This window comes from Macrotis lagotis, chromosome 4 (assembly GCF_037893015.1).
Source record: "Macrotis lagotis isolate mMagLag1 chromosome 4, bilby.v1.9.chrom.fasta, whole genome shotgun sequence".
NCBI classification, from domain to species: Eukaryota; Metazoa; Chordata; class Mammalia; order Peramelemorphia; family Peramelidae; genus Macrotis; species Macrotis lagotis.
In genome coordinates this window covers 5,523,119-5,541,300 of record NC_133661.1, presented here as the reverse complement: position 1 = coordinate 5,541,300, position 18,182 = coordinate 5,523,119, and the positions used below count along the sequence as shown (strand labels likewise).

Below are 18,182 nucleotides of genomic sequence, written 5' to 3'. Positions count from 1 at the left end.
GGGAAGGAGGGAAGGAAGGAGGGAAGGAAGGAAGGAAGGAAGGCAGGAGGGAGGGAAGGAAAGGAGGGAAGGAGAGAAGGAAGGAAGGAAGAAAGGAAGGAAGGAAGGAAGGAAGGAAGGAGGGAAGGCAGAAGGGAGGGAAAATTCCCCTTTGCTGTTTGTGTGGGGGATGTCTGGGAGCGATGAGGCTTGAGCCAGAAAGATCCTTTAGGAAAATATTAGATATTAGAATAGGGAAGCCAGAGACCTGAATGAGAGAGATAGCAATGTGGAAGGAGGGAAGAGGACAACAAGATGGTTCTGCTGAGATGCATGTGGGAAGTGGCCAGTGACTCGAACAAAAGGCAGCATTTCAGGCTGGTAGACCATTTGTATGAGGCCTGAGGAACATGCAAGGTCTTGGAGTCAGAAAGGCCAAGAATGGAACCCCAGCGACTAGTCCATCATGTCTAGTGAAGAGAGGTGGTCTTGGCCTCGGGAAGCCTGGCTAGAACTCTAGCTTTTCCACCGTGGAGAAGTCCCTTACTAAGTCCAAGAACTCTGCGCCTCATACAGGCCAGAAGGTTTACTTCAAATTCCTGAACTTTTGTTTTTCCTCTCTCTTTAGGTGAGTCTGAAAGAGGAAGGAGGGAAAAGGATCCTCACAACTCTTGAGATACAAAATCTTGCTTGCATTTTATTAGACTTTTACCTAATCTAATTAAACTGCTTACTAAAATACTGGACCTTTGCACAAAGGGCTTGGCGGCCCAGTCATTTGAGATGGGAAGGTAGGCATAAAGCCCACAGATTTGTGACAAGCTCCCAAATGAACAAATCATATTCCCAGATAAATGATGACCAGGAAAATGAATGTAACAAAGGAGGGAGGGTGTGGGGTTGATGGATGGCCATCCCTACCACCATTCTGAGTGTTCACAAAAGATCACATACAAACCCTGCACATTTCGTTCTGGTACAATTATTTCCTAACACATGTTCCACTCTACCTAGGCACCTTTCTGCTTCCATATTGGACCAATGAGAGGATTCACCTGCTGTCACACCCTACACAGGGAACCAACTTTCCACTTTGAAGAAAGACGTAGGGTTTGGAGCACAGCCCAAATGTATAAAAATCATAGACCAGCCTGGGTCAGGAGCCAGGATTTCTCTGGACCACAAGAGTTGTCTACATGGCATTGGGAGGTCTGCCAGCATGAGGATCCTAAAAATGCTTGTGTGATTCCCAGACCTTGACCTTGGAGGTCCCCTTCACTGATCTTCTGCCAGCCTGCTTATGGGTTAGCTTTACCAAGTTCTCTCTTGACTCAGTCACACTGCTAAGACTGGGAGCCTAGGCATCTGCCTTCCACATATGTGTGTTTATGTGTAGACATTATGTATAGCCACCATATGTCTTAGATTTGCTGGCATAATTCTGATTTAAAATATTCTGCCCCATTCATAAGCCTGAAAACAAAATTCATCATCAGACCATATGTTCTGTTTTGGAAGCTGAAAATTTTGGTCCCTGCAAGGCTGCTATGCTCCCACTACTTTGTTTCTGACTTCTCATGCAAAGGAAAGAGGCTAAGAAATAAGTGCTTGGTCTGGTCTCAGTCTTCCCTCAACCTCTTTGTTACATTGCAATCTCCACCAAGTGACTGGCATCAGCAGCTCCTCATTTCAAATTGCAGTCTTGGGCCTCTAATGACTTGTCTCTGTTTCCTCTCCACTTCCTCTGTTGAGGTCAACTCTTACCATTCTCCTTACAGGAATGGAACCATTTTTCCTTTGTTCAGTGATTATTTTGGTGATTCCGAGGGCACTGTTGGCATTGCTATCATTCTCCTTCCTCCCTTACCTCACCCCACCCCTGAATTTTCATTTGAGGTCTCCTGGCCAGAAGTAAAAAATGAAAAATCACAATCTCAGCATCAAAATCCTCACCTCTAAAAATATTTTCAAATCATAAAAACTTGGGCAACACCCCAGCATGGCCACAAGTGAGCTTTGTCCTCCCCTGCAGAGACTCAGGAGCAGGATGCCCAAGGCTTCACATCACTTAAAACACCTAGCCAAGGACTAACAATGTGCTTCAAGCCAAGCTTTTATGACAAATAGATCAGAAACATTTTGTTTAAAATGTACCCTAGTTAAAATCCTTAGTCCAATACATCCCATTAAAATACCTCCTAATACATTCAAATTTGACCCCTTCCCTCTCCCCCCCCCCCCATCAGACTAGTGTTTATATTTGTGGACATACTCCTTTTATGATCAGGTGTGAATCTCCAAGGTCACCTTTTGTTTTCTGGTTCATTTTTTCCTTCTACTGATGATTTTCATCATTTCTCAGTTTGTTAAGGAATATCTTTTATAAGGAAGGCACAGAAGAAACTTTATTCAAAAATCACGTTCAATTCAACAAGGCTTTACTGAGTGGGATAAATTTGAGGCTTCCCTCTGTTGTCATCCTGTGAATTGTATATATTTGTAATATGTCATTTAAAAAAATATTTCCTGGAAAAAATTCATGTATATATTTCTCTGCATTGTGGAAGTCAGATTCTTTTTTTTCTGACAACTTTGAGGAAGCCCAATGACTCAAATTTTCTTTACTTTATTCTTTCCTTCTCCTCCAGATCTATTCCTGCTTTCAAAAGTAGAATCTTTTTTCCAATTGTGTAGTTTTCTGGACTAATTTTTCTGTTTTAATTTCTGGTATTCTGACTTCTAGAGAAATTACCTTATTTTTTCATTAAATTAGGTGTTTTATTTGCATTTTCTCTACTGTTTCTATATTCTTCTGTTTTATCACTAGTCTCTTGTTCTAAGATTTTTGGTGCTGCTCAGTGCCTTATCTAATCTAGCCCATAATTTTTGCCATCTTCATTTTTTACTAAGTTTCTTCTGTTTGTTCATTAGCATGTTAATATATTTCAGGTAGAACCCTTCCCCCATTGTTTATGATGGGGGTAACATTGCCTAAGATGGGTCAAGTTATCTTTTTGGTGCTGCCCTTTATCTTGATACAAAATTCTTATTTTTTTCATAAAGAACATGGAATGGAAGATAGTAATCCATTATTATAGTGACTTGGAAATTAAAATATTAGCATTGGAAGGTATATCTGGGCTGGTCCCTGGGATAAAGGGAGAAGAATCTCTTGATGCTGATTCCTCTGCCAAAGAGACCACCATAATGTTCCCTTCCATGGAACATATGGAAGGGAAGGGAGCACCAGAGTTATTTCCCATCCTTGGCGGAAAAGAGGGTAGGGGCAGGTGAGAAGCTGACCTGAAATGGAAGAAGGAAGAGAAGAGGAAAACCTGGGAAGTAATCAGAACAGAATGAAGATTTCTTTATGGAAGGGTGAAGAGGGGCTGAAGTACATTAACCCCACTAGCACCTGGAACCCTAATTTTGTTTCCTACTTCTCAACCAGTATATGAGCTCCTGTTCTTTACTCCTCCCACCATTCTGCTGAGAGAGCGCAGAAGCTACACTTCCCATCTATATTTTTCAGCTTAGGACAACCCCCCCAATTCACCCCTCACTAGTTATATTTCTACACTGGTCTTGGAGTAAAGAGGATGGGTGTTCAAATCTGACTTCAGACACTTGACTCTTACTAGCTGTGTGACTTTGGGCAAGTCACTTCACCCTGACTGCTTCACATTCAAGGTCATCTCCAGTCATCCAGATCCATATCTGGCCATTTGCCCCAGATGGCTCTGGAGGAGAAAGTGAAGCTGGTAACTTAGCACAGCCTACTCATTCAAATCCAGTTCACCTACTTGCCATGGCATCCCTCCCTGATTCCTTTGAAAATGAAGGACAAAACAAAGACATTCAAAAATATTTCTGATGTTGAGGAATTTCTGGCAATGCTTCTGGAATTTCTGTTGGTGGTTGGTGTTTGAATATTTTTCTGATGTTTGCCTCTTTTTTCCTATTATACTTTTTCATGATCAATAACATTTTCTTTTGATTATTCATTCATTTCCTGAGATTTGTCTCCTTTAAAATTTTTCTTTTTCTTTTAGTTTTTTCCTTTGGGATTTGTTTTTTTAAGGTTATTTTTGAGGAAGATACAATATTCCTTGGTACCTCCTGCTTAGTCATCTCCCAAGAACTCTCTCAACACAATCCTTTCCTGAGTGCCTACTATGTGTCCCACACTGTTTAAGGACTTGCATAAGATAAAAATAATGTAAAAAAAAAAACCAGAGTCTCCTTTTAGGAAGCTTGAGGCAGATTGGACTAGATAACACTAGTGTTAGCAGCACAGAAGCTGTTAAAAAAGATTTATGTGGTTGCAAACTATCAGATGACATTCATTTACTTACCAGATTCTATTATAATCAACATGGGGGAAACAAGACTTAAATACATGCAACAAATTTGGAACAACAAAAGACAGTTCCAAAATTAAATTCTAAGATGTTCCGTGTTAGCAATATATATCTCTGTGGGAGGCAGCAAAGTGTAGGGGCAAAAACTTGTTTGGGAGTGAGGGAACACAGGGGCCTAGAGTGAAAGCTAGAAGAGACCCTGGAGGCCTTGGAGTCCAATTCTTTCATTTGACAGGTGAGAAAACTGAGTCTCTTAGAGAGCTGAAGTGATTTATCCAAAGTCTCACAGCTGATTAAAATCTGAGGCAGGATTGATTCTCCACTGAACTCCATCCAATATACGACCTTGGTTCCAGTCTTAGTTTGGCTACTAAATTACCAATTACCTTATTTTGAACTGTTGCCTCCTATCCATAAATCTTAGTTTTGCTTTTTTTTTTAATAAAAGTAGGAAGCTAAAGTAGATCATATCTGAGTTCCTCTCCAGTTCCAACATCCTATGAATTTGTGGTTCTAAGTCATGTAAGGAAAGTTAAATTATGACTTAAGCTATTAATGAAGGTTCATGGAGAAAATGGGACTTGAGTTGGTTTTTAAAGGATATGTAATCTACCCACCTATCATCTCTTTTATTATTTTTTCATCCACCTGCCCACCCATCCATGCATCCAACCATCCATCCATCTACCCACCTACATATCCATCCAACCATTTATCCATCCTATAGAAATGTAATGTGATCAAGTGGAAAGAGTCTCAAGCCAGGATTGAGTCTTAATTCTACAATGCACTATTATTGTATTTAGGACAGAATTTCCTTGTCTATTAAAAATTGTGAATTAGACCAGACAATCTCTAAGATACCCTGTAGTTAGAAATCCTATGAGATCTCAGGGAAACTAAAAAAATAAAGTTTCTGTTACGACCAGAGTCAACATAAGTCAACAAGTTTGTTCTTGGAAAAGACGCATCATGAAGATTAGAATGGAGGGTCAGGTTGACAACTTTGAGAAGTCCTTCTGTTGCCCTAGGGTCATTTGTATGTTGATCAGGTTGCAGCAGGGAATTTTAGGTGAACTTTGTTCCTCCACTCTCCCTAGTTCTGATGGGTTGGATGTGTATGAGATGTTTTTTTTTGGGGGGGGGGGAATCTCTGAAATGAAGATACAGATGGTAATCAAAAGGTGTTACTTAAATTCAAGTCTGAAAGTCTTCAACCAGGAAAAATTTCTGGAAGAATCAGTTTTCTATTCTGTTGGTTGCCTGGCTAGGTTTGGCGGCTCATAGCTCTTGGCTGTGCATTCAGAGAAGATACAGACGCATCCTGAAGACACTAGCCACAGAACCCCAGCATGTGGCAACAAAAAGCAGCAGATGGCCATGAGAAAGAGGCTGAAGAGCTGACCCCCCCCCCCCCCGAAAATGGGAGTTGACACCATTCACTGAACAGGAGATCCCAAAGTAGATCCACAGAGTCCCACCAGGATAAGGCAAACCTGGAGCTAAGGACTCCCCGCTCCCCAAACCTTCACCTCTTCAGAATATTCCTCTTACTGCCTGGGAGGACACCAACCTTTTCCCCAGTTACTCTGGCTTGCAATAGCAAGGTTATTTTTAACTTTTTATTCCCATTCACCACATGATCCAATCTGTTGTCCAATCTTGACCCTCTTCTCTCCCTCTTAATACAGTCATTAGGGCAGCTAGGTGGCATAGTGGATGGAACACTGATCTTGGAGTCAGGAGGATGGGAGTTTAAGTCCAATCTCAGACACTTGACCCTCACTAGCTGTGTGACCTTGGACAAGTCACTGAATTGTGATCACCTCACATCGAGGACCACCTCCAGTCATCCTGATTCCTATCTGGTCACTGGACCCAGATGACTCTGGAAGAGAACGTGAAGTGGGGACTTAGCACAGCTCCACTCACACAAAATCCAATCCACATGCTTACCATGGTGTCACCTCCTTGATGTCATGATCTTCCTCAAGAATGAATGACAGGGGACAGCTATGTGGTGCAGTAGATAGAGCACTGACCCTAGAGTCAGGAGGACCTGAGTTCAAATCTAGTCTCAGATACTTAATAATTACCTAGCTGGATGAATTTGTGCAAATCACTTAATCCCATTGCCTTAAATAAATTAAAAAAATTTAAAAAGAACAAATGACAAACATCATCAACATCACCAATACAAGTATAATCCTAATTCAGGCCCTTATCACCTCTTCCTGCCATAACTAACTGGTCTCCCTGCTTCTAGTGTTTCCCTAAGCCAACCTATCTCCCATTTAGCTGATCAGGTGATTTTTCTTTTTTCTTTTAAATTTTTTTTCTTTAGGCTTTTGCAAGGCAAATGGGGTTAAGTGACTTGCCCAAGGCCACACAGCTCGGTAATTATTAAGTGTCTGAGACCATATTTGAACTCAGGTGCTCCTGACTCCAGGGCTGGTGCTCTATCCACTGCACCACCTAGCTGCCCCACAAGTGACTTGTTAAAGGTTACATAGGTTGTAAGTGACAGAATTTGAACCCAGGGTCTCTTGATTCCCAAGGACTGCCTCTCCCTCCCCATCTCCTCCAGTTCCAGCTGAGGAAACAATTAGATTATTTCCTTCCTTCCTTCCTTCCTTCCTTCCTTCCTTCCTCCCTCCCTCCCTCCCTCCCTCCCTTCCTTCCTTCCTTCCTTCCTTCCTTCCTTCCTTCCTTCCTTCCTTCCTCCCTCCCTCTCTGTATTGATCAAATTGTCTTTACACACAGAACAGAATGTAGAACTATGTTTCAAGCTCACCCTTATATTCTACTAACCTGGGTGTTGGGCAAAGCAGGAAGAGGCCATTGGGGGTTTCCCCCAGGGGAGCAGATATGGATAAATGTCCTGATGGTGATGTAAATGCTTCTGATTGCTGAAGATTATGACTTTGAAGAATGAGCTTGCCTGCAAAGTCAGCGGTAAAGGCTGCATTACTGTAGCATTTATGAAGTGCCATCTGTGTACTTGGCCTTGCTAAGGTCTGGGTACACCAATACAAATCAATGAGAGATAGTGCCTTGCCCACAAGAGCTTACACTCTCATGGGGAGCTGGTGGGAAGAGGAGTCTGCTGAGCAGTGGTCAACAAGGAGAGACCCTGGACAAACCCACTCACTCAAGGGCCCAAGATCGGAGAGGGAAGGCTCTGGAGATGGCCAGAAGGCGGCCTGGTGAGGAGACCTGCACAAAGTTGGAACATCTGCTTTTGCTGCCAGCGGTCGAGAAGCCTACGAAAACCTTGGGACACCCAAGAGCCAACTTAGTGTTTGTTGTGCTTGAAACCCTAAGATTGGTCCCTGGGCTGTGAAGCTTGGTTTCTCAGAGTCCAGCCAAGGCCAAGACCATAGAAACCATGGGGTGGGGAGGATGGAGCCCTCAACTGGCTCTCAAGAGCTTATGATTCAACTTTTAGTGTGTTGGACTAGAAACTGGGCCTTGATTTATTATTTTGTTGATTGTCTGGCCTTAAGAGTGATGGAGAAAATGTTAAAGGGTGAAGACTAAAAGTGGGATATGTTATGTGTGATTCCTCCAAGAGCCTGTTGTGGAATACTCACAGCACACAGCTTGTCTCTATGAGAAGAGGCCCAGTAATTCCCCACGTCAGACTTGGGGTGATGCAGATTCTCTCTCCCCTTTTCTTCTTTCCCTTTCCTCCCTTCCCCTCTTACTAATGCTCAAGATCTCACTGCAGAGATCCAAGAGGACAAAAGCACCTTGCCGACCCCAAGTCACTGCCCTGGAATTCTGATGAACAGATGGAGGGGTCCAGAGCCAGGTTCTTCCTGCATAAATTAAGAAGTTGTACATGGAAGCTCCTTCCCTGGCAGAGGGGAACAGACCCTTACACTAACGCTGGGCCAGTCTCTGTTGTCTGTAAAGAAGACACTACTTTCTAACAAAGCTCACTCGAGGTGGTATCATTCCTATCTTAGATTTAAAGGGGACCTCAGAGGCAACCTAGTCCCACTCCCTCATTTTGGAAATGAGGAAATGGAGGCCCTGGAAGCTGAGGAAATAATCACCCTATTCACAGTCATCATCCCAGGAAGAATCTGAACTCAGGTCTTCTGCCTCCAAAGCCAATGCTCTCCATCTGACCCTTTCTGGTTTCCATGTTCCTTTCCACTACTGAAAAAGAGTTCATGGAGAGTCATACTGCCACTAAATGTAGAAAATTCAGGCAGGAGAAAGAAACCACCTCACCTTTCCAAATTTCCCCAATGAACCTAAAGGGCAGTAACTCATTTCCTCCTCAAATCACCCCAAGTCTACTTCTCCTGGGGGATGTTGTGGATGAACTCAGTGCTTGTCCAGCCTCAAACTCTACCTGGGACCCTGGGCAAGTCACTTCACCCTGTTTGCCTCAGTTTCCTCATCTGTAAAATGAACTGGAGAAGAATAGCCAACACTCCAGGATCTCTGCCAAGAAAGCTCCATGAGAGTATCTATCTGAAACCATCAACAAGCACTATATATATTGGGGAGAAGCTAGAGGCATTCCCAATAATATCAGGGGTGAAACAAGGGTGCCCATAATCACCACTACTATTCAGTATTGTATTAGAAATGTTAGCCTCAGCAATAAGAAAAGAAAAAGAAACTGAAGAAATTAGAATTGGGAAGGAGGAGATAAAACTCTCACTCTTTGCAGATGACATGATGATATACCTAGAGAATCCCAAGAAATCATCTAAAAAACTACTAGAAATAATTAGCAACTTTAGCAAAGTTGCAGGATATAAAATAAACTCTCATGAATCCTCAACATTTCTATATTTGACTAGCAAGATATAGCAGAAAGAGCTAGAAAGAGAAATCACATTCAAAGTAACCTCAGGCAATATAAAATACCTGGGAGTCTGCCAAGGCAGACTCATAAACTTTTTAGAAACAATTACAAAACACTTCTCACAGAAATAAAACCAGACATAAATAACTGGGCAAACATCAACTGCTCATGGATAGGCAGAGCTAATATAATTAAATTATAATTCTACCAAAATGAAACCATTTGTTTAGTGCCCTACCAATCAAAATTCCAAAAAATTACTTTAATGAGGTAGAAAAATTGTAAGGAAATTCATATAGAGAAATAAAAAGTCAAGAATTTCCAGAGATTCAATGAAAAAAGTGCAAAAGAAGGTGGTCTAGCATCAGTCATCAAAACTGTCTGGTATTGGCTAAGAAATAGAGTGGTGGATCACTAGAATAAACTAGGTGCAATAGCAGGAGATGTTTGATAAACCCAAAGAGTACAGCTTTTGGGATAAAAACCCTCTCTTTGATAAAAACTGTTGGGAAAATTGGAAGTTAGTATGGAAGGAACTTGTATTACACCAACACCTCATACCCTAAACTAAGATAGGATCCAAATGGATACAAGATTTAGACATAAAAAAAACAATATTACAAGCAAACTAGATGATAAAGGAGTAGTTTAGTTGTCAGATCTATAGAAAGGGAAGCAGTTTATGACCAAGGAAGAGATGGAGAACATCATTAAAAAATATATAATTTTGATTACATTAAATTAAAAAGCTTTTGCACAGACAAAACCACTGTAACCAAGATCAAAAGAAATGTAGTAAACTGGGAAACAATCTTTACAACTAGTATTTCTGACAAAGGACTTGTTTCTAAACTATATGGAGAACTGAGTCATATTTTTTTTTAAATGCCATTCCCCAACTGACAAATGGTCAAAAATATGCAAAGGCAATTTACAGATGAATAGATCAAAGCAATCCATAGTCATATGAAAAATTGCTCTAAATCATTACTTATTAGAGAAATGCAAATTAAAGCTTCTCTGAGGTACCACCTCACACCTCTCAGACTGGTCAATATGAGCAGAAAGGACAATGATCAATGTTGGAAAGGATGCTGGAAATCTGGGACACTATTACATTGTTGGTGGAGCTGTGAACTCATGAAACCTTTGTGGAGAGCAATTTGGAGCTATGCCCAAAGGGCAACAAAAATGTGCATCCCCTTTGGTCCAGCAATACCACTACTGGGACTATACCCTGGAGAGATGAGGAAACATCCCTTGTACAAAAGTATTCATCCAACCCTGTTTATGGTGGCAAAGAACTGGAAATCGGGTGAATGTCCATCAATTGGGGAATGGCTTAATAAACTGTGGTCTATGTATGTCATGGAACACTATTGTTCTATTAGAAACCAGGAGGGACGGGAATTCAGGGAAGCCTGGAGGGATTTGCATGGACTGCTGCTGAGTGAGATGAGCAGAACCAGAAAAACACTGCACACCCTAACAGCAACATGGGGGTGATGGTCAACCTTGATGGACTGGCTCATTCCATCAATGCAACAACCAGGGACAATTTGGGGCTGTCTGCAGTGGAGAATACCAACTGTGGATTTTGAACCAAGTCCAAGGACTATTCCCTTTAATTTAGAAAGACCCTGCTATCTTAGTGTCTGATCCTGCTCTCTTCTACTTTGTTTCTTCCTTAAGGGTATGATTTCCCTCTCATCACACTCAACATTCAGTGTATACCATGGAAACAATGGAAAGCCTGACCGACTACCTTTGGGGGGGGGGACTGTGAAACTCAAAATAACGAAAATCTTTCTAAAAAACAAACAAAAAGGGAAGCCCCGTGGGGCACCGAGGGTCAGACCCCTGAACAACGGCCCCGCTTGCCCCCGGGAGGGCAGGGGCTGGTTGGGTTTATCTCCCGCACCTGGGGCCGCTGCAGGGGCGGGGCCGCAGGGGGCGGGGCCTGAGCCCCAGGTGCGCTCCCTTAGCTCAGGATGGGCTGGGGCCTCACGTGGAGCCTGGGCCGCTACTTAAAGCTCCGGTGGGGCCGCGGGGGCCGCGTGCTGGGCCATTCCAGTCCCGGGCCGCCGGAGCCGGGCCCAGGCCGCAGGTACTCACCCCGGGGTGCCCTGTCCAGGTTGACCCCTTGGGGGTGGGGGCGTCTGTGCCGGAAGGAAGTAATCGTCCGGCGTTTTCTTGGACGGTCAGTTTTGTCCAAAGATGGGCGCATAGTGGCAGATGTGGGCAACCCAGGCCTGTGAAGCCCCCTGGCTCCCGGGCGAGGCCGGCCCGGCCCCTGGTGCCACCTCCTGCCGGCGCTCAAGTGGCCCAGGTGCTCACGCTTTCTTTCCAGATACTCATGATTACACGCAGTGATGCGGTAAGGGTGAGGCCTTGCCTGCTCGCGGGGGCCTCCTCGGCATTTAAACAAGGAGCATAATCTCAAGTTCAGGGTACAGCAGCAGTTCAGGCAATTTTCTGGAAAATTCCAGATTAATTTCCAGTAGCATTAAGGCGGCTAGGTGGAGCATTGGATCGAGCACTCCCGGGTCAGGAGTTCAAATTCGGCCTCAGCCACTGGCCACTTACTTGGTTGTGTGACCCTGGGCAAGTCACTTCACTCTGACTGCTCGCCATCCAGGGCATCTCCAGATCATAGCTGATGGCTCTGGAGGAGGTGAGGCCGGGACTTGGCACAGCCCCCCCCTTCCCGGAGCCAGTTTATGCGCTTGTCTTACTACCTCCTCATGTTTTGGTCTTTGAAAATGAAGGACAAACATTAGTGAATGGATGACCCAAATCTAAATATCAACCACCTACCAATCATCCTTTTCATCATTCATTAGCTTTATCAATATGGTGATGATGGGATTATTTTAATTGATATCTCTTATTAGTGGTGATTCTGAAACTTTTTCATATAATTGCTGGTTATATTTTGTCTCTAAAAACTGTTCATATCCTTTGCTCATTTGTCTTCTAGGTCTTAATTTTATATATTGCGTCAATTTCCCTTAGATTTTTAGGTATTATACTTTATTGGAGAGACTAAGAAAACAAATTTCCCCCCAATTCTTTCAGTGGTAACCTCATTGATTATTTTTTTGGGGCAAAAACTTATTGCTTGTGGTATATTTCAAATTTATGTAAGGCAATAGGGTGAAATGACTTGCCCAAGGTCACACAGCTAGTGCTTGTGGGTTTTTTTAAAAGATTTAATCTTTTTAACGTTTGTTTCAGGTAAAACTCTTCACCATCAATGAGTATGAAAGATAAAATTTTCCATTTTCCACTGGATTTTGGGGGGTAAATGATGTCATTTTTTGATAGTTTGTGGATCCATTTGGAATTTAGGGTGGCATGTAGTTTAAGGCAATCATTTCAATTTTTTAAAAACTCTGATCTTGTCTAGTTTCGCCAGAATCTTGTATAATGATTATTTCTTCAGAGTTGGAATCGCCGTAAAATTATTTTGTAGTTTATTTTTTCCCCCTTTGAGGCGTTCCGTGTGGCCTAGTGGATCGTGGATAATCAGTGCATTTTTTCCTGTATGAAGTGGAATTTCTCTTCCGTTCTTTTTCTCCTGGCTCTTGTTAGAAATTCACAGAAATGGGGGTGATCTTTTAGATTGACTTGGAATTCTGGGAAGCGTCAGCCCCCTTTTCTAAGTTGGAGGTGTCTGCAGGGCGGACACTTGCCGGCCCCCGTTCCTCGGGGCGGGGCCGGGCCGGTCGCCCCGCCCCCTCGTCTCTTCCCTGCGGACCCGCGGGGTGGGAGGGGCCGGGGGCGGGCCCGAGGCGGGACTCCGCCCCGGGGCGGGGCCGGCCGCTCTCCACCGCGCAGGCGCAGAGCCCATAGTGAAAGTGCCCCGGGCCGCCCGCGCCCCCAGGGACCTGCCCGGACTCGGCCCGGACCCAGGAAGGAGGAAGGCGCGGAGCGGGGGCCACGGTGAGTGCGGCGGGACCCCCGCCCCCTCCTCCCGTCGGGCCCCCACCAGGAGGGCCGGAGCCCACGTGCTGGGCGCCCCCGACTCCCGCGGGGGGACCCCCGGGAGACGCGGGCGGGGGGCGCCGGGGGCCGGTGCAGGGCCCGGGGGAGCCGAGCCTGGGGCCGTGGAGGCGCGGACGGACGGACGGACGGAGGGGAGGCGGGCCGGGCCGGGCTCTGCCGGCTCCTCCTGGGCACAGAGGGCGCCCGGGCCCGAGGGGCTGCGGCGGGGCAGGAGCAGGGCCCGGCCCGCCCGGGGTCGCCGAGCCCACATGCCCGGCCCGCCCGGGGTCGCCGAGCCCACGTGCCCGGCCCGCCCGGGGCCGCCGAGCCCACATGCCCGGCCCGGCCCAGGCCCGGGGCCGCCGAGCCCACGTGCCCGGCCCGGCCGTCGAGGCTCAGGCCAGGGCGCCGGGGAGGGTCCCCCGACCCGCCTCTGATCGCAGGGTCCCCCGCGCCCCCAGGACCCTGGGCTCAGGGGGCCTCAGGGTGCCCGGGCACCTCCCCGCCTGCCGACTCCGGACACTGGTGTCTCCCTGCCAGCCCCGGGCACCCGCCACAGCGAAGAAAGCCACGAAGGGCAGTCGAGGCCGCCTGCCCCGGGCCTGGGGCTTTGCCTGGAAAGCCAGCCCGGCCTGGTTTGGGGAGGCCTCGAGAGACCCCGATGGGCAGCTGTGCGGATTGCGGCTTTCTATCCCGACTCCTGGGTGGGGTCGCAGAGAGAGGAGACGTTCTTGGAGGCTTCGTGTATAAATAACATAACTTTACTGTCCCTGGCATTTGTATACATTACATGCTAATTACATCCATAAACACTGAAAGTAAACAAACTGAAGAGGCAGAGCCTTTCGGCCCAGACCCTCATTCCCCAGGTAGTCATAAGACAGTAGAGCAGTTCTAAACTAGCCATCCCTCACTGTTGGCTTCATCATTTGCTGAAATCTCAGAGCCGCTTTGGCTCTCCATCTTCTCCCCTCACTAGCTGGCTTTCTCTCCCGGAAACTCAATTTGGTGTAGATCTGTAAACTTTCCCTTGGCAAGATCCAGAAGCATCTTGCCCACTCTGCTGGCAGAGGAGAGGAAGGGGAACAGCCTGGGGAGGGCAAGCACAGAACTTGCGCTTTGGGGGCTTTGAGGGCAACTGTTCCACGGCCTCTGCGTTGCTGTCCAGTCTCAAAATAGCTGCCTCGGTGATCTAGAAATCATCTCACATGGAGACTTGGATGCCAATAGCCTAGTCGGGTTCAGGAGATGTGCTCTCGAATCCCGCCTTCCCCTTCTTCTGTCCTCCCCAGGAAAGAGAGAGTTGGTGCGGGTTCTTTTTCGTGAAATCCCTTGGGAGAGTGTATTCCTTTTCAACAAATTTAAGTAGACCAAAAGAAACTTGATTTGCTTGCTGGGAATACTTAATGCTAAAACAGAATTACCATGAAAAACCTCATTTTTTTTTCCAATTGTTCTTCTTTTCCCCTGACACCAATTAGTAGTCTGTAAGCTCAAGCCACATTAATTAATAGGATATTTAGATTTATGAGTATATCAGTAATCTGCATACAATTGTGATCTGACAAAGATCTGACTGAGGTAGGCCTCCTTTCCCCTCCTTTCCCCCACAAAATGGAAAGAGCTTTCCATTTTCTGTTCTGTAAAATGATATGAACCTCCTTTTTGCCTTGTTCATTGAGTGATTGATGATTGATTCTGCAGAGTGGTCCTTGATTTAGACCTGGAAGGGTCTGCCATTTTCTAGACAAGCACCCCAAGTAAGAGCCAGATCCTGGGGTGACTTGTTCCAGGACTCTCAGGTAGTAAGGAACCCTGGACCTCAGGGTCTTCACCTTGAAAAGTGGCCCCACAGAACCAGAAAAAGTCTTGGGCACATAAGGCAGTAACCTCCCAGAGGTCATGGCAAAGGGAGCATGAGATTCCAAAGCAAGACTCTCATTTTGCACCTGGACCCTGAGGTCCAGATTGCTCCAGGAAGTTAGCCATGGTGACATAGTGAATAAGTTACAAACCAGGATTCCAACCCAGCTCTCCTTGCTTCACTCCAGTGTTCTTCCACAGGAGCCAGCAGAGGCCTGATGGTAACAATAGTATTTCTGTAAAGCCTGCTATGTGCCAGATACTGCCAAGGCCTCTCCAGATAATATCTCCTTTGACCCTCGTAGAAACCCTGGGAAGCAGGCTCCGCATTTTACAGATGGGGGAACTGAGGCACATAGAATTTCATGATTTGCCCAGCACCACATAGCTAGTCAGGGTTTGAGGCTAAATCTGAACTGTGTTCTTTCTGTCTTCTGCCTTCTAACTGCTGCTAAACAAACTGAGGCTTGACCTTCAGCATGGGACTTGATAGCAGGCCTTCTGACCTCTGGGCAATGCCCTTCCCGTCACACCATGCTTAGACCCATGGTGTCAGCAAACAGAATGCCTCTTGGCATCTCCTTTAGGGGTAGGGAGACAAATAAACTTGGGGCCCACCCTTTGGGGAGTGGCTGGGCTGATGTTGGTCACAGTCTAGGTGAGGGTGATGAACATGCAAGTGACAGCTTCCAAGGCTTCATCCTCGTGTAGTTGGTGTGGAGAGAAAGGAGCCGGACAAGGACAGTTCACATAGTGTCGGTGACCTTGGCTTAGTGCCAGGACCAATCATGATGGAGCCTCGCCACCTGCCTCCTGACATGGGGGAAAGGTGGGGCTCATGGCAGTAGAAAGAGACAGATATGGTTGGCCTTGTCTAGTGTGGGAGGTGGCCATGGCGTCATGAGGTGTGGGGGACTTGGAACCTTTGGGGACAACCTTTGTTCTTGTCTGGTGTGGGGGATGGTGCTCAATCTGTTGGTTTAAATGGGGAGGGGAGAAAGGGAAAGGAAGGATTGTGATTATAATGTAAAAGAAAAAAATGTCACTGGAGTATTTAAAAATTCTGAGCAGGAAACAAGGAATTTCAGAGAGACTCAACCAACAGGTGATCTGTGGAGCTAAGGTGTTGAATTTATTATAGACAGACAACCTTGAGTGGCATCTAATAGAGATTCATTCTTGTTTGCTTTTTTATGTGGCAGTATTAGATTTGGATATATTTGTCAAGTTCCGAATAATAAAACAGTAAAAGTTTATAAAAGAGGGAACCGTATTAAAATTAAATTGTTTTTGTTCCATTTGGCTGACAAGAAACCTTCCCTCCACTGGTAAGAGATCACTGCATTTTCTTCTTTACTTAAATTTTAATTTGTCATCTGTTTAACTATGCACACATTTAAGTTTCTTTGTGAGAATTCAGAGTAAGGAAAATAACAGCATGGATGGAGCACCAGGTTTGGAGGCTCTGAAATTCAAGCTTGCCTCACCTCTGGGCCTCAGTCTTGTCATCTAAAATAAAGACCATTAAGTTGTTGTGATGAGTCCTGAGCTCCCCTGTAGCCCCAGATCTTCCGATCCCATCTCTCACCCATGGGCTTTCCCTAACCTCTCTCTAGGCACCTGCTAACCTGCCTTGGTGAAAGGCTTTTCCTTACCGGGAGCTTCCTATGCCAGAGAAAGCCCAGATTTGGATGAGATAAGCCCCCATGTTTTGTGCCTTGATTCACCCCCACCTGCCTAGCCCTGCTTCTCTCTTTGCTGTCCAGTGAATGCAATTAAAATAAAGTGGATTCTTTGTGGGGAGGGCTCATTTATTAGGTAATCCTCCCTGGGCGTGGAACTTTATGGGGCTTCAGAGCCCCTCATTTGAAATAGAATGTGACCAGGAGCTGTGCAGGAAAGTATTTGAACATGATTTTTCTTAAGCCAGCTAACCATAGTCACAGATACCCCATGGCTGAGATAAACTTTTCCACTATTTTGAGGTTTCTATTATGCTTTGTAAGTGAGGGAGGCAAGAACTGCACCTTCTCCTTAGGCCCTGGGAATGGGCTGGAATGCCAAGTGCCTAAGCCTCAGCTCTCTCTTTTCCTTTGTTTCCCAAAAGGCCCCATTTGGAGAATGATTTGTTCATCAGGATTTTGATTTAAAATATCTATGGCTTTCTGTTTGCCTTATTTTGTTTGTAAATTCTTTTACTTTTCCTGAAACTAGGGAGCTATTTAAAGCAACATGGTAATAAGACATAGATTGTGTATTGGAGTCCTGTGAGGGAAGCCCTCTGGCTCATGCCACTTTCTTTGCCTCTGAGCTGCCCAGTTGGACCCAATTCCCCATGATGGACATTGACATGCAGCAGCTTATAAGAGAGTAGCTCAACCATCTTATTTGGTTCTGTCAAGTCAGACCAACAGTGCCCTGACCAAGGGTCCACCATGACCATTGGCAGATGACTCCTGGGCTAGACACTGGGTCCCAAGTGATTCTCTGTTGACCCTATACCCAGGGACCAAAGCAGATGTTGTGCCCATTTGTCTGTTATTATAATTTTTTTGTTTGCTTTTAAATTTATGGAAACCCTGGCTTCTGTGGAATCCAGATGAGAAATCTCAGGAAGGGGTCTTCCAAATATTGCCTTTATTTCTCTTCTCCATTAGACTCTATCAAGAACACAGTGGGAGACAGTTTCATCTTTTCACAGATTTGGAGCTGGAAGAACGGCCCCACGGACCTTCTCATCCAGCCTCCTCATTTGGAACTTAAGACTTAGAAAGATTCCGTTTTTGCCAAAAGTCACATGTGGGGCATAATTAGCAGAGATGGGGGCAGAACCAGTATTTTTGCCTTCAGATCCAAGCTCTAAGTAATCGCCAACATTATGTTTCCCTTTAAGGTTCAAGTCACAAATGTTCTTTCATTTGAGGCTCACCAAAACCCTGGAAGGAAGTCTTGAGGTGTGAACCCCATTTAACTCATGAGGAACCAGACTCAGGAGGCTCTTTGAACCCATAGCTTCACACTCCTTCCACTAGACCATGCATTGTGTGGTTTTCAACCTGTCAGTCACACAATCTTGATTCAGTCAGTAAATCTTATCTAGGAGCTGCTGATGGTCATGTTGATTGTTGGGAATGCAAAGAAAGGCAATAGCACCATCCCTGTCT

General features: G+C 45.4%; 1 protein-coding gene across 1 annotated transcript in view; it reads left to right on the top strand.

The window, feature by feature from the left end:
- The first annotated feature begins 13,026 nt into the window (after nucleotides 1-13,026).
- The window catches only part of MGMT (O-6-methylguanine-DNA methyltransferase), a 262,691-nt gene continuing 257,535 nt past the window's right edge, over nucleotides 13,027-18,182 (top strand). Inside the window, exon 1 of the mRNA XM_074232162.1 lies at nucleotides 13,027-13,113. The gene's annotated coding sequence lies outside the window, so the exon portion shown is untranslated. The remainder of the gene's footprint in view (nucleotides 13,114-18,182) is intronic.